The sequence below is a fragment of the Lepidochelys kempii genome, chromosome 3, assembly GCF_965140285.1.
Source record: "Lepidochelys kempii isolate rLepKem1 chromosome 3, rLepKem1.hap1, whole genome shotgun sequence".
Lineage (NCBI taxonomy): Eukaryota > Metazoa > Chordata > Testudines > Cheloniidae > Lepidochelys > Lepidochelys kempii.
Genome location: NC_136382.1, coordinates 193279349 through 193307296, shown reverse-complemented (window position 1 = coordinate 193307296; position 27948 = coordinate 193279349). Strand labels below are relative to the sequence as shown.

At 53.2% G+C, this 27948-nt stretch overlaps 1 long non-coding RNA gene across 1 annotated transcript; it reads left to right on the top strand.

The window, feature by feature from the left end:
* Positions 1 to 1904: 1904 nt before the first annotated feature.
* On the top strand, positions 1905 to 3661 carry LOC144930389 (uncharacterized). Its single transcript, XR_013635520.1, has 3 exons — positions 1905 to 1971; positions 3280 to 3385; positions 3597 to 3661. It is a non-coding gene; the product is annotated as an uncharacterized LOC144930389 (long non-coding RNA).
* The last annotated feature ends 24287 nt before the right edge of the window (positions 3662 to 27948 follow it).

Sequence of the window (27948 nt, the reverse complement as noted above, 5' to 3'; positions counted from 1 at the left end):
TCCCCCACCCCCCTGCACTAGGGCAGTGTTCTGCACCCTCTGCTGCTGGCTGAGTTACTCCGTCCCTTGGCAATAAGACAGATTCTTGTTTTCACAGCCAGTCGATCGCCCAGTGTCATCACCCTGCCTGGTGTCTCGGCAGAGTAATTCCTCAGGTCACCACCCTTTCCAGCCTGCCTTGGGCTTGGAGAATGAGGAGGAGGGCGAGCAAAAGCTGGCCACCCTGGACATCTGTCATCTATCTCTTCATCACCTAGAGCAAGTGAGTGGCATTAGGATTCCTCTGTGGCATCCCCTGTCTGTCTGGGGAGAGGCAGAAAGAGGGGAGAGAATCTCTCTGAAAGGAGATAGGATTTGCAAACCGACCCCAGGAGTCCTTCACTCTCAGTCCAGGGAGGGACTTCTCCAGAGCTGTTTCCAGTGTGTTTGGAAAGATCCCAGCAATGGGGCTCCCAGCCCTTCCCTTGTGGGAGACTGTTCCCCAGGCTGAGAGTCTCTGAGCTGGGCCAGATCCTGTGACCTTCTGAGCATGGAAATCAGTGGGAAACAAGGGGACCCAGGGCTTGCTATGCCTAGGAACTTTGACGTGGGGAATGGTTTCCCAGGAGAAATCTGGACTCCTGGATTCTGTTCCTTCTGTAGCCTGGAGGGGGAGTATGGCCTGGGATGGAGGAGGGAGCTGCTCGTCCAAAGTGACAGGTGGTCTTTGTGACTGACCCCAGTGCTGGAAAAGGAGGAGACTCCCCGGGTATTGCTGCACCAGGAAGGATGAAGGGGAACGTTGGGAGCAGATGATGCAATGACCTCCTGGCAGTGTGTGTAGATTGCACTCCCTGCACCCCTGTGTGGAGAGGAGGAGCTGCTCTGTCAGGGACAGGGATGGGGAGGGACCAAACAGGGCGGTTAGTGAGAGGCTGCTTTGGGCCCAGACTCACGGCTGCTCCTCGCTCGGTTCCATTCTGGCCAGGCTCCTGAGGATATTGAGGAAGAAGGCTCTGCAGGTGGCCTCAGATCCTGAGGGAAGCAGCTGCTATCTTTCCGCAGGAACAGAGCGGTCCCTTTGTCCCCTCTGGTGGGGAAGGAGTTCCCGCCCGAGCCAGGAGGTGGAAGCGCCCAGCCTTCTGGTGGAGGAAACCTGCTCCCAGCGCAGGCACCGAGGTGGGAGAGGCACCAGCCAGGCCGAAATGGAGCTGTCCCAGGATGCGGTTGGGCAGGCAAGACTCAGACAAGGAGGGGAGCCGGGCTGGGTGGCTCTGGGGTTTGTTGTGTGGGAAGCACAGGTCCCAGGAGCTCAGCCCTGATTCCCAGGAGGAGGTATTGCCCTGCCCGGTCACTGAGGACATTCCAGCCTCCCCAGGGCAGAAGGTGAAGGGTCTCTGTCCCAGCACCAGTAACTTGGCCCACTCCCCATGGAACAGCAGCAGCTCCTGGGACTCAGGGAGGGGCGCTGCTGCTTTGTTTCAGCTGAGAAGCCAGGCTGGACTCAGGGAGGGGTGAGGAGGGGACTGTGAGAAGCCACCCTGGGCCCAGGCACTCGAAGAGTGCTTTGCGGGCAGATCCCCAGCCCAGGTGTCAGGCCTGAGCCACATAAACCCCACTGATACTAGATGCTGCCACTTTGGTCCTTGATGCTCCAGGTTGGGGTGGGTGAAGCACCACGCAGGAAGTCCAGGACAGTCTGGGGGCTCTCTTTGCTTTGGGCTCCTGAAGGAGTTGAGGGCTGAAGGCATCACTGAGAGGTGGGAGTGTGGGGTCTGATCCCCCCCCGGGTCCTAGAGGTGGAGAGGGGGCACATTGCCCCACCATGCCCCTGTCTTTCCTCCGAGTGGAACAGGAGTTAGCCTCCCCACTTCTGTCCCTGGTGCAGGGACCGCCAGGGACTCGGAGGATGAGGAGGAGGAATGGGTGAACGTTGCCATGGAGGAGGCTGCTGTCAAGAACACCCAAGAGCAACTGCAAGGCCAAGAAAAGGTGAAAACATTCCCCAGCTGTGCTGGAACTGAGATTGTCCTGCCCCTTCCCAGCACCCTGACCCCCTGCAGAGCGTCTTGTCTCCGATGATCCACCAGCCCTAACGGGGACTTTTCTCTACCATCATCTGGGACCCCCACGATTGGGGTGTTTGTCATACACCAGCCAGGGTCTCCTCCCCCCACAGGCACTGTCCCAGTTCCTGACCCTGTTTGTGTAGGAGGTGTGTGTGATTTGGACAATGGCCGGGTCCCCACTGTCCCCCATTCAGGCCTGAGTCCTGCAGCTGGCGTGGGTGAGGCAGGGAGGTCCCTGGCTAACTGGCTCTGTCTCCCCTAACCCCACTCCTGATGGGTGCAGGACGAGGCCCAGCAGTTCATGTTCCTGCATGCCATCCACCCTGCGTGTCTCGCTGCACAGCAGAGAGAGCAGGACACATTGGAGCCGCACTTGGATTGGAGCCGCTAGGTGGCTGTTGTAGAGATTATTGTGGTGAGTGAGACACAGCGCCCAGCTGCTGGAGGGAGGAAAGAGATATGGGAGGGGCAGGGGTCTCCCCGGGCTAATGGATGGGGGATGGCTGGTACTGGAGGGGCAGATGAGGGCAGGGATTGCTGGGGATGAAGATTGGGGAGAAGAGATGGGAGAAATTCTGAGATTGGTCACTACTGCGTAGGAATCGGAGGAGCAGGAGGCAGGTGGGGGGACCTGCGGGCTGTGTGGGGTGCTGGCTGTGTCATCTCCTCATTCAGAAGCATCAGTCAGGCCCAAATCTCACACTCCTTTGTCTCCTTTGGGTCTCACAGGAGCTCATTGAGGAGTTGCCTGATATCTCTCCACCCAGCGCCATCCTCGCTAACTCCCTGATTGCTGTGGGCAACCTCAGGTACCGAGACCCTCCCCCCGGTTCCCCGAATCCCGGTGCTCCTGAGGCCCCCGGCTAAGAGTCACTGCCCCTCCCACTCCCCGCTCACCTCCCAAGGGTGACTCCTGTGGCAGAGGTGCTGGGAAGGTTCACACTCTCCTGGCTGGGCCGTTCTTTTCCCTCCAGTTACTTTGCAGTGGCTTTGGGGAGAGACTCACTCCCAGGATCAGATAGAGGAGGGGGCAGCAGGGTCCAGGGAACAGGCTCTATTCCTACCCTGCCACTGTCTGTCTGGGAAACCTTGGCCTTGTCATTCTCTGGCTCGGTGCCTCAGTTTCCATTCTCGCCAGTCTGGGCCCATTTCCCTGCAGCTTCACGTCCGGGTTGGTACCAGTGCCGCCTCCGCACTGCACGGTCTAATACCAGCTCCTCTCTCCTGCCAGCACCACGACAGCTGCCCTGGAGCCAGAGCTAGAGACCCACCTCCTTCGAGCTGCCCCGCATGCCGTCTTCACCCTGGGCACGGAGAAGGACACCACCCACCTCCAGGTAGATCATGCTTAAATCATGGATCGAAGGGCCTGCTGTCATCCTGCCATGAATCCTGGCTAATTGCCTGCAGTGGGATGTGAATGAGAGAGGCCAGGATATGTGTTTTGGGGGTCTCACCAGCGCTTCCCAGAGACCCTTCTTCCCATCCTGTGGCAGGTGTAGCCCCAGTTTCCCTAGCTCTGAGCCATGGCTCTCCCTTGCTTTGCAGGATCTGCATAGGGTCTTGCCAAACCTCATGGATGCCCTGCTGGGGAACCTGCTGGTAGAGTCCCCAGACAGCGACAGGCTCCACGACATCTTGGAGGTGAGCCCGATTTGAGGGGTAGGGGTAATTTTACCTTAACTCTTCGATCCATTCTCCAGTGTGTCCTCCTAGCTGGGCCCCCAGTGGTCTGTCCTTGGTCAGGGCAGTCAGTGCAATGCAGTGTCAGGCCCTTCCTCCTTGATGGACTGAGGAAGGAGCTGGGACTTCAAGCCAGAGCTCTGCCTGGTTCTGTTGAGCAGTAACCATAGGGCCCCTGGCTGGCTTGGGGAGTGAGAGTCTGAACCCCTCCTATAAGATCTAGAAGATCGTCCTCAGAGAAGAGTCATGGGCTCCTTTCTAGAGAAAAAGGAGGACCCCAGAGAATCAGCCCTTCTCTCCAAGGTACCCTGAGATTCCTGGGGGGATTGTGCTCACACTCAGTCCCTTCACCCAACCAAGGACTTGAGAGCCAGGGAGGGAGTTTAGGGCGGATGGCACCAGCCCCGACACCAGACATTCTTCCAATCTAGAGAGACAATGACAAGTTGTGACCTGCAGGATACAAGCATAGTCCTGGGGGCAACAATCCCTTTCTAAAGCCCTGCGATCAAAGAATTAGATATTCCACCCTGCGCACAATGTCTCAGCCCTCTGGGGATGTGGGACGCGGGGGTCTCATTTGCACAATACGTGCACCTGCCCATTGATCCTGAGCTGCCTCCTTTCCCCGCAGCCCATGAACTACTGGATCATGTCTAGAGTGTCCCAGGAGAGAGCCAGGGCTATTAGAAGCAGCACAGCCCTCCTCAGATTCACCATCACCCTTCCTGAGTTAGATGTAAGTGACCTGTGACCCCAGCTTCCTGACTCCAGGCATAGGTGGGCTGGCTCCAACTGGCTGTAGGATCTGGTGCTGCAGGGGCTGTGGGTTAGGAGTGTTCCTCTTGGGGGGCAGAGTGAGAGCAGAGAATGAGCATGGCTTGAGTCCATTACTTCTTGTCCTGGTTAAGTGGTGACTCTGGGCTTTTAAGGGGACCATTCTCAAGGCTCATGCCTTCGTGTCATCCTGGAGCAGCTGGGGAAGCAAGTCCTCATGGAGGGCCCTGCCCACATCCCTGTGCTCCAGGCTCCCTTGGGAGCAGAGGAAATTAAGGGTCCAGCTCTAGCTTCTATCCTCTAGCATTTGCTGTAGAGGGGCTGAGGGGAAGGAGAGTCCTGTCCCAGGGGGGACTGGGAGCTGACAGGGAAATGCTGATGGAGTCCCCTCTCCCTCTCCTTTCCATTAGAACGCAGCAGAATTCCCCAGGATGGGTCACCATGTGGCAGAGCTGGCTCTGTTCATCAGTGACCCAGCCAAGGACATGAGCCAGGTTTACCGGCTCTACCAGCTGCTGCTGCAGCAGAGGGGTAAGGAACCCAGCTGGGAAAAGGCACCCCATAGAAGAGTGAGACTGGGACCCCAGGCAGTTTCTCTCAGACTGACCCCGTCTGGATGTTGAGTCTCTCTTTATCTCCGTTCTTCACCACCCCCTGCAATTCTGTTGGGCCAGGCACGCAGCGAGGACTCTGCCCACTGAGCAGCCACCAATGGGATTGGAAGGACACAAGCACGGCAACCAGAATGACAGATGTGGGTGTGTGTCTCTTTCCCGGGGCTGACCATCCATGAGGCCGAAGAACTGTGGTGCTGGGCCTGGCACCAGGACAGCAGGCTTCTGGGCTACAGGAACACAGCCAGGGTCGGGGAGGTAAGGACACTTTGCCAGGGCATGAGACAGCTCAGGGAGTTGAGGGGGGCAGTGGCTGGGTCCTCTGCAGTGGCTGCCTCGTGGATGCGGCAGAACACTAAACCCTGGTGCAACAGGAGCAGGTCATCCCTTCCCTCAGGCAGTTGCTGAGGGAGAGATCCTGCCTTCCTTCAGAGCCTTCAAGGTAGAGGTCCTTCCTCTTGCCTGGTCTGCCCACAAGTCCTCGTCCAGTCTGTGCACCCCGTGCAGGTGTGATGGAGCTGGGCTGGCTGAGGCCAGAGCAGCTCCTTAACCCCTTCTTCCCGAATGTGGGGTTTGTATTCCCCATCACAAGTCCACACAGAGGGGAAAAAACCTTGAAGATACAGCTTTTCATACTGTTAATGGCTAAAAGGCCTAGCAGGCCTGAGTTCGTATTTTGCCAAGGAGAGCTTTTTGTTATCTTGCAGACGCGGATCTAATGCTGCAGATGCATATTTTGGGTAGCGAATTATTATCTCATGAAGCAGTGACAATGTAAATTTTGAATCCTTTTTTATCCTGGCTTCTCTTTAACTCCTTGGAAGGCGACTTTAGATGATGCTTCATGCAGCAGGCATTCTTTTGCCCTGTGTCTTCCGGGCTTTTCTGTTGCTGGATTCGAGAGGAGGGTTGGTGAGAATGCACTCTGCTGCCTGCAGAACGCTGCATTCTAACCAAAAGTATATTACTTTGGGTCCTGATTTTGTTCTGCTCCCGGAAGGTGAAGTTTGGAAGTTTTTGATGGAGCATGAAACAAAGTGAGAGTCAGTACTGGGAAAAGTCCCCAAAAGACGACTTGAGCCTACCCTGCATCAGCCAGATCCAGCCTCTTAATTTCTTTGGTATTGATTAAAAGTAAAATCAATGTTACTCACACACCTGCATAGGGTGTGCATGTGTGAATCCTCCAAGGGCAGAAATGAGATGGAGTGTACTTGAGACTTTATGAGTGATATCGACCCATTCCACAAAGTTGGAAATCATGGCCTTGTGGACAGACAGAAAGGAAAGTGGGTTATTCTTTCTTCCTCCCCCCATGGCAATATAATGAAAATATCCTCTATTTCATTCCATTGGAAGACACTTCCAGACCTGCTGTGTCAAGCCTGCTGCCTGGGACTGCGGGTGCTACCAGTGGCCAGCAGTGGGCCAGAATGAGGAGAACCATGCAGTAGTTTTTGGAGATGGGGCAGTGAGGAAAAAGGAGCACCTTGCTTTCAAAAGAGCCAAGGAGGAAAGGGATCATGAGAACATCCCACGAGGTTAAGAAATGGTGGGGAGAGCCTCTTTCCTCCATGGGACATTCCATTGTCCCTCTGTGGGCAGTCTATGTTTCTATTGTCTCCTTCCGATTATGCATTTGTGATATAAACTCACTGGGTGACCTAGGAGTTAACTTATTTCCCCCTTACGGCATCAGTCTTCTCCCCTATCAAATCTACCCTGGGGAAGAAGACCAGGAGCCCTGACAATCACCTTCACCTGTGGGTGTCTGGCCCTGGAAGCCTAACACAAGTGGACTGTCTGCCCCGTCACCTGAACTACCATGTCGTTCCCTCCTAGGGTCTTGTCCTAAGTTCTCAGCCTGTCCCCTAGCTGGCTTGTCCCTGACCTTACAAGGACTATCCAAGCCCCTCCCATGCCTACGCCCCTTGGGGTCTCTCTCCTGGCTGAGCACAGGCTGCCCTTATATCTCTCAAGAGGCCTGAGTCTGAGTCATATACTGCTTCTTGTCACGTGACCCGCACACTTATTCCCTTCACCCTAGGGAGCTGCATAACCTGGGCTAGGTGCAGTTCAGCTCAAACCCCTTTCCTGGCCATGTCACCCTGAGACAGGTTGAAACCGGAAACCTGTGGGCTAACAGCAACTTCTTCCTCTCAAAGGTGCTGACGACACAATGGAAGAGGAAATCCTTTGGCCCGTATAACTCAGGCCCTAGAATGTCACCAAGTGGTTCCTTCCGCCAACCATAACATGGAACTGAGCAAGACCACATCTTTTGGAATGACATCCACGTGTATTAGAGCCAGCTGGCTAACAGAAAATCTTTCTTCTGCAGTGACGTGGGGTTAAGGGACATGGAGGAAAAGCCAAGGAGGCTGTGACCAAAGTTAGAGTAGCGAGGCCAGGATAAGCGGGGCTAGGTCCCAGGACGGGCTATTAGAAGACCTGCCATTTTGTATTCCTGCATTTGGGCTTATGAGTGAGTCTCTTCAATGCTGAGTGCCTCGGTTTCCCCAACTATCAAATAGAGCTAATCAAGGTTTTGTTGGTTCTCCCTATGTTAGAGGGTGGGAAACCGAGACACCGTTGGGACCTGTCTACAACACAGGCCTGTAGTGCATTTGTAAGCTGCTGACCCCCACATGTTTTTCAGAGCCTATGGACCGCACAGGTCTTAAAGGTGTGTTTGTTCTGTGCTTCTCCACTATGTACCAGCAGGGCTGGACGGCCTTTTCTCACTGTGCTGTGGGGAGGAGGTCCTGGGTACAAAGGCTCTGAAGAAGCTCTCAAGGACAAATTTTTTAAAATAATTTTTATCAGTGATTTGGGAGCGAACATACAATCCCTGCTGAGAAGACTGATGGGTGACAAAATACTGGCAGCGTGGTAATTACTGATGAGGAGAGGACAGTGATACAGAGGGATCTGGCTCATTTGGTAAACTGGACCCATTCAAAGCAAAGAAATTTGACCAGAGCCAAATGCAAGGTCCTGTAGCTAGCAACAGGGCATGCCGGTCACACCTCCAGAATGGGAAGTGTGTCGAGAAAAGCAGTGACTCTGAAAGGGATTTTGGGGCCAAAGTGGAGAAGCTCGTCAACATGAGCTCCCAGTGTGATGCTGTGATGAACAGGGCTAAAGCCATCATTAGACGTAGGAGCAGAGTGGTGAGTAGGATAGGGAGGTGACAGAGCAGGAGTGAGACTGAGATTGGAATACGGCATCCGGTTTTGGTGTCCTCATTTGAAAAAGATGTTGAGACACTGGAACTGGGGCAGCAAAGAGCCACCAAATGTTCTGAGGGCTGGAGAAAAATGCCTTCTAGTGAGCTACTGAAGTGTTGAAGTGCCTTAATGGAGAGAAAATATTGGCTATGAAGTGGCTCGTTAATCTAACAGAGCACGGCATCACAAGACCCAATGGCTGGAAGGTGAAAAGAGAGAAATTCATATTTCAAATAAGGAACAAATATTCAACAGCGAGGATGATTCACGACAGGAACTAGCTGCCAAGGAAAGTGGTGGATACTCCATCTCTTGATGTCGTTTAATGAAGACTAGATGCCTTTCTGGAATGTGTTTGTCCCAAAAGGAGCTATTGTGGTCTACAGGAGGCCTGTTATATGCAGGGGGTCAGATGAGATGCTGTAATGGCCTCTTCTGGCCATACAGTCTCCTAATTTCTGAAAAACTGAGTGTAGCATTGGAAGCAGCCTCTGATGTTTTACTGTCTAGCCGGCTTGCTTCCCAGAATGAACCCTCATTGAGTGGGGTGATCCACAGGGAGTAATTCAAACCTCCAAAGTGTCTGGCCAGCGTCAGAAGATTAGCTGTGCAGGGGCGGGGTGGTTGTGGCAGTGAGATCACAAAGGCCTTTTGCAGGAGCTCAGCCTATTGGTCAAAGGTGATGGGGAGGTGGTGACCTCACAGAGAGATGCTGACATCAGCCAGGCAGGACAGAGGCGTAGGGCCAGGGGAACGTCTAGAGATCCCCGTGGCTTTGCTTCAGGAAGTCTCCTTCTCGAGGTCTCTCTTTGAGGACTGAGAGAGTATTAGGGTTTACGTTCTTGAGCGCGAGGAGAAATCCCCTTGGAGTTTTCTCCTTTCCTTTTACAGATTTTACGAGAAAACAGATGTTCCTGTTGAGAAGGTAAGAGCCTCTGAGAGGTTTGGAACCTGTTCAGTCTGATCCATCTGGTGCCAGCTGAAATCTAAGCATGGAAAACACTAGTTTAAGGTGGCAGAATTTTATTCCCCACCTAGGATTTTGTCCCTTAGAATCACTGGGGAGATTAGAGTGTGTCCTTTTGGTTTTACCTTTTCCTCCATCCCTTCCTCCTTTCTCTTCATCTCTTACTTCTTTTGTCCTTACCCCTGTTCCCCATCGCACCACCAGGAGAGGGGTATGTGTATGTGTGTGTCCGGGGGTGCTCTGCAGTTCCCATTGTGGGATGTCCACCCAAAAATTTGGGACTGAAATAGTGCTCGGACAGTGATCCCCACCGGTGACCGGGGCCATCCTTTGGGCTCTCTGGTAAGAACCTGCAACCTCCCACCCCTCTACCCTGATTGGCTGAGCAGGGGGTTACTGACAGGGAGTTGACTCAGGTCCTTGTTGGTCTCTTCTAAGACCAAGTAAATAAGACCTAACCTGTCGTATGGTTGACAAAGTTTGCTGCTTCTCTGCATGAATTGTCTCTGAGCAGTTCATGATTCTCTGTAACATTCCAGTTCTTCTAAAAAACTTTGTGAATAATTACTTTGAACTGTGGTTGTTCATTTGAGAACACTTTATTCAGGTCTCAGAGTAACAGTCGTGTTAGTCTGTATTCGCAAAAAGAAAAGGAGTACTTGTGGCACCTTAGAGACTAACCAATTTATTTGAGGATAAGCTTTCGTGAGCTACAGCTGACTTCATCGGATGCTGTAACTCACGAAAACTTATGCTCAAGTAAATTGGTTAGTCTCTAAGGTGCCACAAGTACTCCTTTTCTTTATTCAGGTCATTCAATGTATGAAATTCAAGATGCAATGGTTACTCTGAAAGTCTGGACTCTTGGGTCCTATTCCCAACTCTGCCACTGACTGCTGTGTGACCTAAGACAAGTCAATTCTCCTTTCTCAGTCTTTGCTTCTCCCCCTTTCAAGTAGGGATAACAATCCGCTCCTACCTACCTGACGGTGCGGGGAGGATGGGGATCCATTGGAGAGTATCACTTGGAGCAGGAGATAATAAGAGGTGTCCTATCACGTTTACTCAGATCAGATTATGACCTAATCGAAGAGCTGAAATATTCTATTTGATTTGTATTTTATTATTTTGAAATTGATAAGAGCAGCAGGCTCCAGGAAGGTGTGTAAAGTGCTGGGATGTCAGGATCTGGGAGGCGCTGTCTCCCCTGCACTAGGGCAATGTTCTGCACCCCCTGCTGCTGGCTGAGTTACTCCGTCCCTTGGCAATAAGACAGACTCTTTCTTCACAGTCAGTCGATCACCCAGTGTCACCATCCTGCCTGCTGGCTCGGCAGGGTAATTCCTGAGGTCACCACCCTTTCCAGCCTGCCTTGGCTTGGAGAATGAGGAGGTGGGAGAGCAACAGCTTGCAACCGTAAACATCCACCATGCATCGCTTTATCACCTAGAGCAAGTGAGTGACATTAGGGTTCCTCTGTGGCATCCCCCGTCTGTCTGGGGAGAGGCAGAAAGAGGGTGAGAGAATCTCTCCGAAAGGAGATCGGATTTGCAAAGCGACCCCAGGAGTCCCTTGCTTTCAGTCAGGGGAGGGGCTTCTCCAGAGCCATCTCCATCCAGTGTGTTTGGAAAGGTCCCAGCAATGGGGCTCCCAGCCCTTCCCTTGTGGGAGACTGTTCCGAAGGCTGAGAGTCTCTGAACTGGGCTAGACCCTGTGAGCTGCTGAGCTTGGAAATCAATGGGAAACAAGGAGACCCTGGGCTTGCTATGCCTAGGGACTTTGACGTGGAGAATGGTTTCCCAGGAGAAGTCTGGACTCCTGGATTCTGTTCCTTCTCTAGCCTGGAGCGGGAGTGTTGCTTGGGACAGCAGGAGGGAGCTGCTTGTCCAAAGTGACAGGTGGTCTTTGTGACTGACCCCAGTGCTGGAAAAGGAGGAGACTCCCCGGGTATTGCTGCACCAGGGATTACGAGGGGGAACGTTGGGAGCAGATGATGCAATGACCTCCTGGCAGTGTGTGTAGACTGCACTCCCTGCACCCCTGTGTGGGGAGGAGGAGCTGCTCTCTCAGGGACAGGGATGGAGAGGGACCAAACAGGACGGTTAGTGAGAGGCTGCCTTGGGCCCAGACTCACGGCTGCTCCTCGCTCGGTTTCATTCTGGCCAGGCTCCTGAGGATGTTGAGAAAGAATGCTCTGCAGGTGACCTCAGAGCCTGAGGGAAGCAGCTGCCATCTTCCCCAGGAGCAGAGCGGTCCCTTTGTCCCCTCTAGCGGGGAAGGAGTTCCCGCCAGAGCCAGGAGGTGGAAGCGCCCAGCCTTCTGGAGGAGGAAACCTGCTCCGGAGGCAGGTGCTCTGGTGGGAAGGGCACCAGCTAGGCTGAAATGCAGCTGTCCCAGGATGTGTCTGGGCAGGCAGGATTCAGCCGAGTAGGGGAGCCGGGCAGGTTGGCTCTGGGGCTTGTTGTGTGGGAAGCACGGGCCCCAGAATCCCAGCCCTGATTCCCAGCAGGAGGCATCGCCCTGCCCAGTCACTGAGGACCTTCCATCCTCCCGAAGGCAGGAGGTGAAGGAACCCTGTCCAAGCACCAGCAGCTCGGCCCGCTCCCCATGGGACAAGAGCAGTGCCGGGGACTGAGGCAGCTGCCAGGCCGAGGTGCGCCGCTGCTTTGTTCCAGGTGAGGAACCAGGCTGGGCTCAGGGAGGGTTGAGGAGGGGGCGGTGAACACCCTGGGCCCAGGCACTCGACCAGTGCTGTGGGGACGAGTCCCCAGCCCAGGTGTCTGGCTTGAGCCACATGAACCCCACTGATACTAGATGCTTCCACTTTGGTCCTTGATGCTCCAGGTGGGGGCAGGTGAGTCCAGGACACTGTGGGGGAGGGAGGGTCTCTTTGCTATGGGCTCCTGAAGGAGTTGGGGGCTGAAGGCATCACTGAGAGGGGGAAGTGTGGTTCCTGATCTGCCCTGGGTCCCGCAGGTGGGAAGGGGGCACATTGCCCCACCCTGCCCCTGTCCTTGCCCCGCGTGGCAGCAGGAGTCACCCTGTCCCCTTCTCTTCCTGGTGCAGGGACCTCCAGGGACTCAGAGGACGAGGAGGAGGTAGCCGTGGACATGGCTATGAGGAGGCTGCTCTCAGGAACATTCGAGAGCAGTTCCAAGGCTGAGAAAAGGTAGAAACCTTTCCCAGCTTTGCTGGAACGGAGATTTTCCTTCCCCTTCCCAGCACCCTGACCCCCTGCAGGGGGTCTTGCCTCTGATGATCCACCAGCTCTAACAAGGACTTTTCTCCACTATGATCTGGGACCCCCAAAATAGGGGTGTTTGTCACAGACCAGCCAGAGTCTCCTCCCCCAACATGCACTGTCCCAGTTCCTGACCCTGTTTGTGTAGGAGCTGTGGGTGATTTGGACAATCGCTGGGTCCCCACTATCCCCTATTCAGGCCTGAGTCCCGCAGCTGGTGTGGGTGGGGCAGAGAGGTCCCTGGCTCACTGGCTCGCTCTCCCCTAATCCCACTCCTGGTGGGTGCAGGACAGGGCCCAGCAGCTCATGTTCCTGGATGCCATCCACCCCGCGTGATTCGCTACACGGAAGAGAGCACAGGACACATGGGAGTCGTACTGCTGCAAGGCGGCTGTGGTGGAGAGGACTGTGGTGAGCGAGACACAGCGCCGAGCCGCTGGAGGGAGGACAGAGGCATGGGAGGTGCAGAAGTCCTTTTCTCACTGTGCTGTGTGGCGCAGGTTCTGGGTACTAAGCCTCTGAAGAAGCTCTCAAGGAGTAATTTTTAAAATAATTTTTATCAGTGATTTGAGAGCAAACATACAATCCCTGCTGAGAAGACTGGTGGGTGACAAAATACACTGGTGGGTGACTGGTGGGTGGCAAACTGGACCCATTCAAAGCAAAGAATTTTGACCAGAGCCAAATGCAAGGTCCTATAACTAGCAACAGGGCATGCCGGTCACACCTGCAGAATGGGGAAGTATATCCAGGAAAGCAGTGACTCTGAAAGGTTTTTCGGGGCCATAGTGGAGAAGCCTGTCATCATGAGCTCCCAGTGTGATTCTGTTGTGAACAGAGCTAAAGCCATCATTAGACTTAGGAGCAGAGCGGTGAGTAGGATAGGGTGGTGACAGAGCATCAGTGAGACTGAGATTGGAATACGGCATCCGGTTTTGGTGTCCTCATTTGAAAAAGATGTTGAGACATTGGAGCTGGGGCATCGAAGAGCCGCCAAATGTTCTGAGGGCTGGAGAAAAATGCCTTCTAGTGAGCTGCTGAAGTGTTGAAGTGTCTTAATGGAGAGAAAATATTGGGTATGAAGGGGCTCGTTAATCAAGCAGAGCACGGCATCACGATACCCAATGGCTGGAAGGTGAAAAGAGAGAAATTCATATTTCAAATAAGGAACAAATATTCAACAGTGAGGATGATTCACCACAGGAACTAGCTACCAAGGAAAGTGGTGGATTCTCCATCTCTTGATGTCTTTAATGAAGACTAGATGCCTTTCTGGAATGTGTTTGCCCCGACAGGAGCTATTGTCGTCTACAGGAGGCCTGTGATATGCAGGGGGTCAGCTGAGATGCTGTAATGGCCTCTTCTGGCCATACAGTCTCCTAATTTCTGAAAAACTGAGTGTAGCATTGGGAGCAGCCTCTGATGTTTTACTGTCTAGCCGGCTTCCTTCCTGGAATGAACCCTCATTGAGTGGGATGATCCACGGGGTTCTAGTAGCTGAAACCTCCAAAGTGTCTGGCCAGAAGCAGGACATTAGCTGTGCAGGGGAGGGGTGGGTGTGGCAGTGAGATCACAAAGGCCTTTTGCAGGAGCTCAGCCTATTGGTCAAAGGTGATGGAGAGGTGGTGACCTCACAGAGAGATGCTAACATCAGCCAGGCAGGACGGGGTGCAGGTCCAGGGAACGTCAGAGATCCCTGTGGCTTTGCTTCAGCAAGTCTCCTTCTCGAGGTCTCTTTTGAGGACTGAGAGAGTATTAGGATTCACGTACGTGAGCACGAGCAGGAACCTCTTTGAAGTTTTCTCCTTTCCTTTTAGTGATTTTACTAGAAAACATACGTCCCTGTTGAGAAGGTAAGAGCCTCTGAGAGGTTTGGAACCTGTTCCATTTGATCCATCTGGTGCCAGCTGAAATCTAGGCATGGAAAACACTAGTTTAAGATGGCAGAATATTCAGCCAAACACCTAGGATTTTGTCCCTTAGAATCACTGGGTACATTAGGGTTTGCCCTTTTGTGGTTTTACCTTTCCCTCCATCCCTCTCTCCTTTCTCTTCATCTCTTACTTCTTTTGTCCTTTCCCCTGTTCCTTTCCCACCACCAGGAGAGGGGTGTCTCTGTGTGTGTCCTGGGGGGGGTGCTCTGCAGCTCCCATTGTGGGACATCCACCCAAAAATGTGGGACTGAAATAGTGCTTGGACAGTGATCCCCACCGGTGACCGGGGCCATCCTTTGGGCTCTCTGGTAAGAACCTGCAACCTCCCACCCCTCTACTCTGATTGGCTGAGCAGGGGCTTACTGACAGGGAGTTGACTCAGGTCCTTGTTGGTCTCTTTTAAGACCAAGTAAATAAGTCATAACCAGTCGTATGGTTGACAAATTTTGCTGCTTCTCTGCTTTAATTGTCTCTGAGCAGCGTGGCTGTTCAGTGATGAGACAGAACACAGCTTTATGCAAGCAAACAGGCTGGTCAGCGGAGATGGGCTGTTCTGCCCCCCCGCCTTCCACCTTCTCCTTTTATTATATTTCTCCCCCTAAGCATTACACACTGCTACACAAAGGAATGTATGACGTTGATTCATATGCTTAGTTACCATCCTCTATCTACTACAATCCTGGTTCTCAGGCCTTGAGCCCACGCTAAAAAAGCCTCCCACAGTTGCTGTCCAAACAATCAAGTTCTCAGGGTTCATATCTAGCCCTTGTCCTTGGATAGAGCAATGTGTGCATTGCTTCTAGGAAACAGTCAGGGTGTGCCCCGCCTGCTTCCAGGTGGAATAGCTAGACATTAACCCTTCAGAGCAGTTCATGATTCTCTCTAACATTCTAGTTCTCCTAAAATACTTTCTGAATAATTATTATGAACTGTGGTTGGTCATTTGAGAGCACTTTATTCAGGTCATTCAATGTATGAAATTCCAGGTCCGAAGGTTAGTTTGAAAGTCGGGTCCTATTCCCAACTGAGGTCACACAGCCAGTCTGAGGCAAAGCCAAGTCAATTCTCCTTTCTCTCTCTTTCAAGTAGGGATAACAATCCGCTCCTACCTAACTCATGGTGGGGGGAAGATGGGGATCCATTGGAACGAGTCACTCGGAGCAGTGCATAGTATGAGGTGTCCTATCACGTTTACTCAGATCAGATTATGACCTAATCGAAGAGCTGAAATATTCTATTTGATTTGTATTTTATTATTTTGAAATTGATAAGAGCAGCAGGCTCCAGGAAGGTGTGTAAAGTGCTGGGATGTCAGGAGCTGAGAGGCGCACTTTCCCCCACCCCCCTGCACTAGGGCAGTGTTCTGCACCCCCTGCTGCTGGCTGAGTTACTCCGTCCCTTGGCAATAAGACAGATTCTTGTTTTCACAGCAAGTCGATCGCCCAGTGTCATCACCCTGCCTGGTGTCTCGGCAGGGTAATTCCTCAGGTCACCACCCTTTCCAGCCTGCCTTGAGCTTGGAGAATGAGGAGGAGGGCAAGCGAAAGCTGGACACCCTGAACATCTGCCATCCATCTCTCCATCACCCAGAGCAAGTGAGTGGCATTAGGGTTCCTCTGTGGCATCCCCTGTCTGTCTGGGGAGAGGCAGAAAGAGGGGAGAGAATCTCTCCCAAAGGAGGTCGTGTTTGCGAACCGACCCCAGGAGTCTTTCGCTCTCAGTCCACGGAGGGGCTTCTCCAGAGCTGTTTCCAGTGTGTTTGGAAAGATCCCAGCAATGGGGCTCCCAGCCCTTCCCTTGTGGGAGACTGTTCCCCAGGCCAAGAGTCTCTGAGCTGGGCCAGACCCTGTGACCTTCTGAGCATGGAAATCAATGGGAAACAAGGGGACCCAGGGCTTGTTATGCCAAGGAACTTTGATGTGGGAAAAGGTTTCCCAGGAGAAGTCTGGACTCCTGGATTCTGTTCCTTCTGTAGCCCGGACAGGGAGTGTGGCCTGGGACGGCAGGAGGGAGCTGCTCATGCAAAGTGACAGGTGGCCTGAGTCCTGCAGCTGGTGTGGGTGGGGCAGGGAGGTCCCTGGCTCACTGGCTCTGTCTCCCCTAACCCCACTCCTGGTGGGTGCAGGACGAGGCCCAGCAGCTCATGTTCCTGCATGCCATTCACCCTGCGTGTCTCGCGGCACAGCAGAGAGAGCAGGACACATTGGAGCCGCACTTGGATTGGAGCCGCTAGGTGGCTGTTGTAGAGATTATTGTGGTGAGTGAGACACAGCGCCCAGCTGCTGGAGGGAGGAAAGAGATATGGGAGGGGCAGGGGTCTCCCCGGGCTAATGGATGGGGGATGGCTGGTACTGGAGGGGCAGATGAGGGCAGGGATTGCTGGGGCTGAAGATTGGGGAGAAGAGATGGGAGAAATTCTGAGATTGGTAACTGCTGCCTAGGAATCGGAGGAGCAGGAGGCAGGTGGGGGGACCTGCGGGCTGTGTGGGGTGCTGGCTGTGTTATCTCCTCACTGAGAAGCGTCAGTCAGGCCCAAATCTCACGCTCCTTTGTCTCCTTTGGGTCTCACAGGAGCTCATTGAGGAGCTGCCTGATATCTCTCCACCCAGCGCCATCCTCGCTAACTCCCTGATTGCTGTGGGCAACCTCAGGTACCGAGACCCTCCCCCCGGTTCCCTGAATCCCGGTGCTGTTGAGGCCCCCGGCTGGGAGTCACTGCCCCTCCCACTCCCCGCTCACCTCCCAAGGGTGACTCCTGTGGCAGAGGTGCTGGGAAGGTTCACACTCTCCTGGCTGGGCCGTTCTTTTCCCTCCAGTTACTTTGCAGTGGCTTTGGGGAGAGGCTCACTCCCAGGATCAGATAGAGGAGGGGGCAGCAGGGTCCAGGGAACAGGCTCTATTCCTACCCTGCCACTGTCTGTCTGGGAAACCTTGGCCTTGTCATTCCCTGGCTCGGTGCCTCAGTTTCCATTCTCACCAGTCTGGGCCTATTTCCCTGCAGCTTCAGGTCCGGGTTGGTACCAGTGCCGCCTCCGCACTGCACGGTCTAATACCAGCTCCTCTCTCCTGCCAGCACCACGACAGCTGCCCTGGAGCCAGAGCTAGAGACCCACCTCCTTCGAGCTGCCCCGCATGCCGTCTTCACCCTGGGCACGGAGAAGGACACCACCCACCTCCAGGTAGATCATGCTTAAGTCATGGATCGAAGGGCCTGCTGTCATCCTGCCATGAATCCTGGCTAATTGCCTGCAGTGGGATGTGAATGAGGGAGGCCAGGATATGTGTTTTGGGGGTCTCACCAGCGCTTCCCAGAGACCCTTCTTCCCATCCTGTGGCAGGTGTAGCCCCAGTTTCCCTAGCTCTGAGCCATGGCTCTCCCTTGCTTTGCAGGATCTGCATAGGGTCTTGCGTAGGGCCAGGGAAGGTCAAGAGAACCCTGTGGCTTCGCTTCAGCAAGTCTCCTTCTCGAGGTCTTTCTTTGAGGACTGAGAGAGTATTAGAGATGACGTACGTGAGCACGAGGAGGAACCTCTTTGGAGTTTTCACCTTTCCTGTTACTGATTTTACGAGAAAACAGACATCCCTGTTGAGAAGGTAAGAGCCTCTGAGAGGTTTCGCAAAAAGAAAAGGAGTACTTGTGGCACCTTAGAGACTAACCAATTTATTTGAGCATGAGCATTCGTGAGCTACAGCTGAAGTGAGCTGTAGCTCACGAAAGCTCATGCTCAAAAAAATTGGTTAGTCTCTAAGGTGCCACAAGTACTCCTTTTCTTTTTGCGAATACAGACTAACACGGCTGTTACTCTGAAATCTGAGAGGTTTGGAACCTGTTCCATTTGATCCATCTGGTGCCAGCTGAAATCTAGGCATGGAAAACACTAGTTTAAGATGGCAGAATATTCAGCCAAACACCTAGGATTTTGTCCCTTAGAATCACTGGGGACATTAGGATTTGTCCTTTGGGTTTTACCTTTTCCTCCATCCCTCCCTCCTTTGTCTTCATCTCTTACTTCTTTTGTCCTTTTCCCTGTTCCCCTCGCACCACAAGGAGAGAGGTGTCTGTGTGTGTGTGTGTGTGTGTGTGGGGTGCTCTGCAGCTCCCATTGTGGGATGTCCACCCAAAAATGTGGGACTGAAATAGTGCTCGGACAGTGATCCCCACTGGTGACCAGGGCCATCCTTTGGGCTCTCTGGTGAGAACCCGCAGCCTCCCACCCCTCTACCCTGATTGGCTGAGCAGGGCGTTATTGACGGGGAGGAGACTCAGGTCCTTGTTGGTCCCTTTTAAGACCAAGGAAATAAGTCATAACCAGTCATATGGTTGACAAATTTTTCTACCTCTCTGCATTAATTGTCTCTGAGCAGTTCATGATTCTCCCGAACATTCCAGCTCTTCTAAAATACTTTCTGAATAATTACTATGAACTGTGGTTGGTCATTTGAGAGCACTTTATTCAGGTCATTCAATGTATGAAATTCCAGGTCCGAAGGTTAGTTTGAAAGTCGGGGCTCTTGGGTCCTGTTCCCCACTCTGCCACTGACTGGCTGTGTGACCTAAGACAAGTCAATTCTCCTTTCTCAGCCTTAGCTTCTCCCTCTTTCAAGTAGGGATAACAATCCGCTCCTACCTACCTCACGGTGGGGAGAGGATGGGGATCCTTTGGAGAGTGTCACTCAGAGCAGGGCATAATAAGAGGTGTCCTATCACGTTTCCTCAAATCAGATTATGAGATAATAGAAGAGCTGAAATATTCTATTTGTATTTTATTATTTTGAAATTGTTAAGAGCAGCAGGCTCCAGGAAGGTGTGTAAAGTGCTGGGATGTCAGGAGCTCGGAGGCGCTGTCCCCCCCTCACGAGGGTAGTGTTTTACACCCCCTGCTGCTGGCTGAGTTCCTCCGTCTTTGGCAATAAGACAGACTCTTGTTTTCACAGCCAGTCGATCACCCAGTGTCATCACCCTGCCTGCTGGCTGGGCAGGGGAACTCCTCAGGTCAGCACCCTTTCCAGCCTGCCTTGAATTGGAGAATGAGGAGGAGGGCGAGCGATAGCTGGTGACCCTGAAGATCCGCCCTTCATCGCTCCATCACCTAGAGGAAGTGAGTGGCATTAGCGTTCCCCTGTGGCGTCCCCCGTCTGTCTGGGGAGAGGCAGAAAGAGGGGGAGAGAATGTCTCCGAAAGGAGACCGGATTTGCAAACCGACCCAAGGAGCCCCTTGCTCTCAGTCCTGGGAGGGGCTTCTCCCAAAGGAGATTGGGTTTGCAAACCGACCCCAGGAGTCTCTCCAGAGCCATCTCCAGTGTGTTTGGAAAGGTCCCAGCAATGGGGCTCCCAGCCCTTCCCTTGTGGGAGACTGTTCCCAAGCCTGAGAGTCTCTGAACTGGGCCAGACCCTGTGAACTGCTGAGCATGGAAATCAATGGGAAACAAGGGGACCCTGTGTCACAGAGTCCCTGGGCGATGCTCTGGAACTACTCCCTATGAAGCCAGTCAGGACTGTGGGGAAGTCTCCTTTCTGTGAGCAGACTGTCTTCAGGACACACAGCTCACACAGCTTCCACCTTGCTGGGTTTATCTCAGAGCATTCAGCCTCCTCTGCCCCTCCATGTGCTTCCCACCGCGAGTCCGCCCAAGCGGGGTCCTGTGGAAGCCAGAGGGTCCTGCACCCCAACTTCGCAATCAGACATGACTCTCAGCCAGCCAGTAAAGCAGAAGGTTTATTAGATGAGAGGAACATGGTCTAAACCAGAGCTTGTAGGTGCAGAGAACAGGACCCCTCAGCTGGGTCCATTTTGGGGGTCAGTGAGCCAGACAACCCCGTCTGCACTTCACTCCATGTCCCCAGCCAGCCCCAAACTGAAACTCTCTCCAGCCCCTCCTCCTCTGGTCTTTGTTCCTTTCCCAGGTCAGGAGGCCACCTGATTCCTTTGTTCTCCAACCCTTCAGCTCTCACCTTGCAGGGGGGAAGGGCCAGGCCATCAGTTGCCAGGAAACAGGATGTCGGCCATTCTCTGTGTCCAGACCCCTGCACACACCTGCCCTCTAGGGCTCTGCAACGATCTTACACCCTTCTCCCACCACCTAGATACTTAAGAACTGCATAGGGGAAGCTGAGGCACCCCCTTAATATTCAGAGGAAACATTAAGAACAGTCCCGCTTCGTCAAACCCTGGGCTTGCTATGCCTAGGGACTTTGACATGGGGAATGATTTCCCAGGAGAAGTCTGGACTCCTGGATTCTGTTCCTTCTCTAGCCTGGAGCGGGAGTGTGGCTTGAGACAGCAGGAGGGAGCTGCTTGTCCAAAGTGACAGGTGGTCTTTGTGACTGACCCCAGTGCTGGAAAAGGAGAAGACTCCCCTTGAGGGTATTGCTTCACCAGGGATGACGAAGGGGAACGTTGGGAGCAGATGATGCAATGAACTCCTGGCAGTGTGTGTAGATTGCACTCCCTGCACCCCTGTGGGGGGATGAGGAGCTGCTCTGGCAGAGACAGGGATGGGGAGGGACAAAAAGGCTGGTTAGTGAGAGGCTGCCTTGAGCCCAGACTCACGCCTGCTCCCTGCTCGGTTCCATTCTGGCCAGGCTCCTGAGGATGTTGAGGAAGAAGGCTCTGCAGGTGGCCTGAGAGCCTGAGGGAAGCAGCTGCCATCTTCCGCAGGAACAGAGCGGTCCCTTTGTCCCCTCTGGTGGGGAAGGAGTTCCCAGCCGAGCCAGGAGGTGGAAGCGCCCAGCTTTCTGGCGGAGGAAACCCGCTCCCAGCATAAGCGCCGAGATGGGCGGGGCAGAGGCCAGGCCGAAATGGAGCTGTCCCAGGATGCGGTTGGGCAGGCAAGACTCAGACAAGGAGGGGAGCCGGGCTGGGTGGCTCTGGGGTTTGTTGTGTGGGAAGCACGGGCCCCAGGAGCCCAGCCCTGATTCCCAGCAGGAGGCATTGCCCTGCCCAGTCACTGAGGACGTTCCAGCCTCCCCAGGGCAGAAGGTGGAGGATCTCTGTCCCAGCACCAGCAACTCAGCCCGCTCCCAATGGGACAGCAGCAGCACCTGGGAATCAGGAAGCAGCGAGGCCGAGGTGCGCCGCTGCTTTGTTCCAGGTGAGGAACCAGGCTGGGCTCAGGGAGGGGTGAGGAGGGGACTGTGAACACCCTGGGCCCAGGCACTCGACCAGTGCTGTGGGGATGGGTCCCCAGCCCAGGTGTCTGGCTTGAGTCACATGAACAACACTGATACTAGATGCTGCCACTTTGATCCTTGATGCTCCAGTTGGGGGCGGGTGAGACACCACGCAGGGAGTCCAGGACACTGTGGGGGAGGGAGGGTCTCTTTGGTATGGGCTTCTGAAGGAGTTGGGGGCTGAAGGCATCACTGAGAGGGGGAAGTGTGGTTCCTGATCTTCCCTGGGTCCCACAGGTGGGAAGGGGGCACATTGCCCCACCATACCCCTGTCCTTCCCCTGCGTGGCAACAGGAGTCACCCTGTCCCGTTCTCTCCCTGGTGCAGGGACCGCCAGGGACCCAGAGGACGAGGAGTAGGTAGCCGTGGACATGGCCATGAGGAGGCTGCTCTCAAGAACATGCGAGAGCAGTTCCAAGGCTGAGAAAAGGTAGAATACTTCCCCAGCTGTGCTGGAAATGAGATTTTCCTTCCCCTTCCCAGCACCCTGACCCCCTGCAGAGGGTCTTGTCTCTGATGATCCACCAGCTCTAACAGGGACTTTTCTCCACTATGATCGTGGACCCCCAAAATAGGGGTGTTTGTCACAGACCAGTCAGAGTCTCCTCCCCCAACATGCACTGTCCCAGTTCCTGACCCTGTTTGTGTAGGAGCTGTGGGTGATTTGGACAATGGCCGGGTCACCACTGTCCCCCATTCAGGCCTGAGTCCTGCAGCTGGTGTGGGTGGGACAGGGAGGTCCCTGGCTCACTGGCTCTCTCTCCCCTAACCCCACTCCTGGTGGGTGCAGGTTGAGGGCCAGCAACTCATGTTCCTGCATGCCATCCACCCTGCGTGTCTCCCTGCACAGCAGAGAGGACAGGACACATTGGAGCCGCACTGCTGCAAGGCGGCTGTGGTGGAGAGGATTATGGTGAGCGAGACACAGCGCCCAGCCGCTGGAGGTAGGACAGAGACAGGGGAGGTGCAGGGGTCCTTTTCTCACTGTGCTGTGTGGCGCAGGTCCTGGGTACTAAGCGTCTGAAGAAGCTCTCAAGGACAAATTTTTTAAAATAGTTTTTATCAGTGATTTAGGAGCAAACGTACAATCCCTGCTGATAATATTGATGGGTGACAAAATACTGGCAGCGTGGTAATTACTGATGAGGAGAGGGCAGTGATACAGAGGGATCTGGCTCATTTGGCAAACTGGACCCATTCAAAGCAAGGAAATTTGACCAGAGCCAAATGCAAGGTCCTATAGCTAGCAACAGGGCTTGCCGGTCATATCCTCTAGAATGGGGAAGTGTGTCCAGGAAAGCAGTGACTCTGAAAGGGTTTTCGGGGCCATAGTGGAGAAGCCCGTCAACATGAGCTCCCAGTGTGATGTTGTGGTGAACAGGGCTAAAGGCATCATTAGACGTAGGAGCAGAGCCGTGAGTAGGATAGGGAGGTGACACAGCATCAGTAAGCCCTGGTCTACCCTAGGAGTTGAGGTCGAATTTAGCAGTGTTAAATCGATTTAAACGTGCACCTGTCCACACGACGAAGCCCTTTTTTTCGACTTAAAGGGCTCTTAAAATCAATTTCCTTACTCCACCCCCGACAAGGGGATTAGCGCTGAAATCGACCTTGCTGGGTCAAATTTGGGGTACTGTGGACACAGTTAGACAGTATTGCCCTCCGTGAGGTATCCCAGAGTGCTCCATTGTGACGGTTCTGGACAGCACTCTCAACTCAGATGCACTGGCCAGGTAGACAGGAAAAGGCCCGCGAAGTTTCGAATTTCAATTTCCAGTTTGTCCAGCGTGGCAAGCTGCAGGTGACCATGCAGAGCTCATCAGCAGAGGTGACCATGATGGAGTCCCAGAATTGCAGAAGAGCTCCAGCATGGACCGAACAGGACGTACGGGATCTGATCGCTGTATGGGGAGAGGAATCCGTGCTATCAGAACTACGTTCCAGTTTTCGAAATGCCAAAACATTTTTCAAATTCTCCCAGGGCATGAATGACAGAGGCCATGACAGGGACCTGAAGCAGTGCCGCGTGAAACTTAAGGAGCTGAGGCAAGCCTACCAGAAAACCAGAGAGGCAAACGGCCGCTCCAGGTCAGAGCCGAAAACATGCTGCTTCTATGATGAGCTGCATGCCATTTTAGGGGGTTCAGCCACCACTACCCCAGCCGTGTTGTTTGACTACTTCAATGGAGATGGAGGCAACACGGAAGCAGGTATTGGGGATGAAGAAGATGATGATGATGAGGTTGTAAATAGCTCACAGCAAGCAAGCAGAGAAACCAGTTTTCCCGACAGTTAGGAACTGTTTCTCACCCTGGACCTGGAGCAGGTACCCCCCCAAACCCACCCAAGGCTGCCTCCCGGACCTACCAGGCAGAGAAGGACCTCTGGTGAGTTTACCTTTTAAAATACTATACATGGTTTAAAAGCAAGCATGTTGAATGAAAAATTTGCCCTGGCATTTGCGGCTCTCCTGGATGTACTCCCAAAGCCTTTGCAAAAGGTTTCTGGGGAGGGCAGCCTTATTCCATCCACCATGGTAGGACACTTTACCACTCCAAGCCAGTAGCACGTACTCGGGAATCACTGTAGAACAAAGCATTGCAGTGTATGTTTGCTGGCGTTCAAAAAAAATCCGTTCTTTATCTCTCTGTGTTATCCTAAGAAGAGTGATCTTATTCATGGTCACCTGGTTGAAATAGGGTGCTTTTCTTAAGGGGACATTCAGAGGTGCCCATTCCTGCTGGGCTGTTTGCCTGTGGCTGAACGAAATGTTCCCCACTGTTAGCCACGCGCTGAGGGGAGGCAAAATGCGACCTTGTAACGAAAGCACATGTGCTATGTATATGATGTTAACAGTAAGGTTTACCGTGAAAGAGTGTACCCATTGTTCTATAAAATGTGTCTTTTTAAATACCACTCTCCCTTTTTTTTCTTCACCAGCTGCATGTGTTTCAAGGATCACAGGATCTTCTCCTTCCCAGAAGCTAGCGAAGATTAGAAGGCGAAAAAAACGCACTCACGCTGAAATGTTCTCTGAGCTCATGCTGTCCTCCCACACTGACGGAGCACAGACGAATGCATGGAGGCAGACAATGTCAGAGTGCAGGAAAGCACAAAATGACCGGGAAGAGAGGTGGCGGGCTGAAGAGAGTACGTGGCGGGCTGAAGAAAGGGCTGAAGCTGAAAGGTGGTGGCAGCGTGATGAGAGGAGGCAGGATTCAGTGCTGAGGCTACTGGAGGATCAAACTAATATGCTCCAGCATATGGTTGAGCTGCAGGAAAGACAGCAGGAGCACAGACTGCCGCTACAGCCCCTGTGTAACCAACCGCCCTCCTCCCCAAGTTCCATAGCCTCCACACCCAGACGCCCAAGAATGCGGTGGGGGACCTCGGGCCACCCAGCCACTCCACCCCAGAAGATTGCCCAAGCAACAGAAGGCTGGCATTCAATAAGTTTTAAAGTTTTAAACTTTTAAAGTGCTGTGTGGCCTTGTCCTTCCCTCCTCCACCACTTCTCCTGGTGCTTCTCTCCTCCACCACCCCTCCTGGGCTACCTTGGCAGTTATCCCCCTATTTGTGTGATGAATGAATAAAGAATGCATGAATGTGAAGCAACAATGTCTTTATTGCCTCTGCAAGGGGTGATCAAAGGGAGGAGGGGAGGGTGGTTAGCTTACAGGGAAGTAAAGTGAACCAAGGGGCAGGGGGTTTCATCAAGGAGAAACAAACAGAACTGTCACACCGTAGCCTAGCCAGTCATGCATCTGGTTTTCAAAGCTTCTCTGATGTGCACCGCTCCCTCCTGTGCTCTTCTAACCGCCCTGGTGTCTGGCTGTGCGAAACCAGCGGCCAGGCGATTTGCCTCAACCTCCCACCCCACCAGAAACGTCTCCCCCTTACTCTCACAGATATTGTGGAGCGCAGAGCAAGCAGTAATAACAATGGGAATATTGGTTTTTCTTGAGGTCTAACCGAGTCAGTAAACTGCGCCAGCGAGCTTTTAAAAGTCCAAATGCACATTCTACCACCATTCTGCACTTGCTCAGCCTGTAGTTGAACAGCTCCTGACTACTGTCCAGGCTGCCTGTGTACGGCTTCATGAGCCATGGCATTAAGGGGTAGGCTGGGTCCCCAAGGGTAACGATAGGCATTTCAACATCCCCAAGGGTTATTTTCTGGTCTGGTAATAAAGTCCCTTCCTGCAGCTTTTGAAACAGACCAGAGTTCCTGAAGATGCGAGCGTCATGTACCTTTCCCGGCCATCCCACGTTTATGTTGGTGAAACGTCCCTTGTGATCCACCAGTGCTTGCAGCACTACTGAAAAGTACCCCTTTTGGTTATGTACTCGCCGGCTTGGTGCTCCGGTGCCAAGATAGGGATATGCGTTCTATCTATGGCCCCACCAGAGTTAGGGAATCTCATTGCAGCAAAGCCATCGCCTATGACCTGCACATTTCCCAGGTCACATTTCCCTTGATATCACCAGATCTTTGATTGCGTTGGCTACTTGCATCACAGCAGCCCCCACAGTAGATTTGCCCACTCCAAATTGATTCCCGACTGACCGGTAGCTGTCTGGAATTGCAAGCTTCCACAGGGCTATTGCCACTCGCTTCTCAACTGTGAGGGCTCCTCTCATCTTGGTATTCGTGTGCCTCAGGGCAGGGGAAAGCAAGTCACAAAGTTCCATGAAAAAGCCCTTATGCATGCAGAAGTTTCGCAGCCACTGGGAATCGTCCCAGAGCTGCAACACTATGTGGTCCCACCAGTCTGTGCTTGTTTCCTGAGCCCAGAATTGGTGTTCCACGGCATGAACCTGCCCCATTAGCACCATGATGCCCACATTGCCAGAGCCCGTGCTTTGAGAGAAGTCTGTGTCCATGTCCTCATTGCTCTCGTCACCATGCTGACATCGCCTACTTGCCTGGTTTCGCTTTGCCAGGTTCTGGTGCTGCATATACTGCTGAATAATGCATGTGGTGTTTAATGTGCTCCTAATTGCCAAAGTGATCTGAGCGGGCTCCATGCTTGCCGTGACATGGTGTCTGCACAGAAAAAAGGCGCGGAACGATTGTCTGCCGTTGCTCTGACAGAGGGAAAGGTGACTGACGACATGGCTTACGGGGTTGTCTTACAGGAATTAAAATCAACAAAGGGGGTGGCTTTGCGAGAAACAGAATGACCCCCTCAAGGATAGAACTCAAAACCTCAAGGATAGAACTCAAAACTGGGTTTAGCAGGCCGTTGATTTCACGGAGGGAGGGAGGAGAAAATGAATACAAAACAAATCTGGTCTATTTCTTGTTCTGAGCCACTTCATTTCTCTTTATACATCTTGCTGGCAGCAGACTGTGCAGTACGACCGCTAGCCATCATCATCTCCTGGGTGCTCGGCAGGACTGAATCGCCATGAGACGAAACTTAAAAGGGAAATGACCTGGCTGAATGTCACTGCCATGTTTGCCCAGGCGCCTCTGACCTCATCGAGGTCAGTTAAAAGAGCACCCAAGACGACATCGACAACGGCTATCAGTCATACTGCACTGTCTGCTGCCAAAAGGCAATAAACTGCTGCTGTGTAGCAATGCATTACCACGTCTGCCAGCACCCAGGAGACATACGGTGAAGGTTAGCTGAGCGGGCTCCATGCTTTCTGTGATCTGGCATCTGCACAGGTAACTCAAGAAAAAAGGTGCAAAACGATTGTCTGCCCTTGCTTTCACGGAAGGAGGGAGGGAAGGGGGGCCTGACGATATGTACCCAGAACCACCCGCCACAATGTTTTAGCCCCATCAGGCACTGGGATTTCTACCCAGAATTCAAATGGGCAGCGGAGACTGTGGGAACTGTGGGATAGCTACCCACAGTGCAACGCTCCGGAAGGGGACGGTTGCCTCGGTACTGTGGACACACTCCACCGACTACATGCACTTAGAGCATTTGGGTGGGGCCACACACAATCAACTGTATAAAAAAGCTTTCTACAAAACCAACTTCTATAAATTCGACCTAATTTCGTAGTGTAGACATATCCTGGAATACGGTTTTGGTGTTCTCATTTGAAAAAGATGTTGAGACCTTGGAGCTGGGGCAGCAAAGAGCCACCAAATGTTCTGAGGGGTGGAGAAAAATGCCTTCTAGTGAGCGATTGAAAGAGCTCAACCTGTTTAGCTTATTGAAAGAAGATTGAAAGGTGACTTCATTGAAGTGTTGAAGTGCCTTAATGGAGAGAAAATATGGGGTATGAAGGGGGTCGTTAATCTAGCAGAGCACGGCATCACA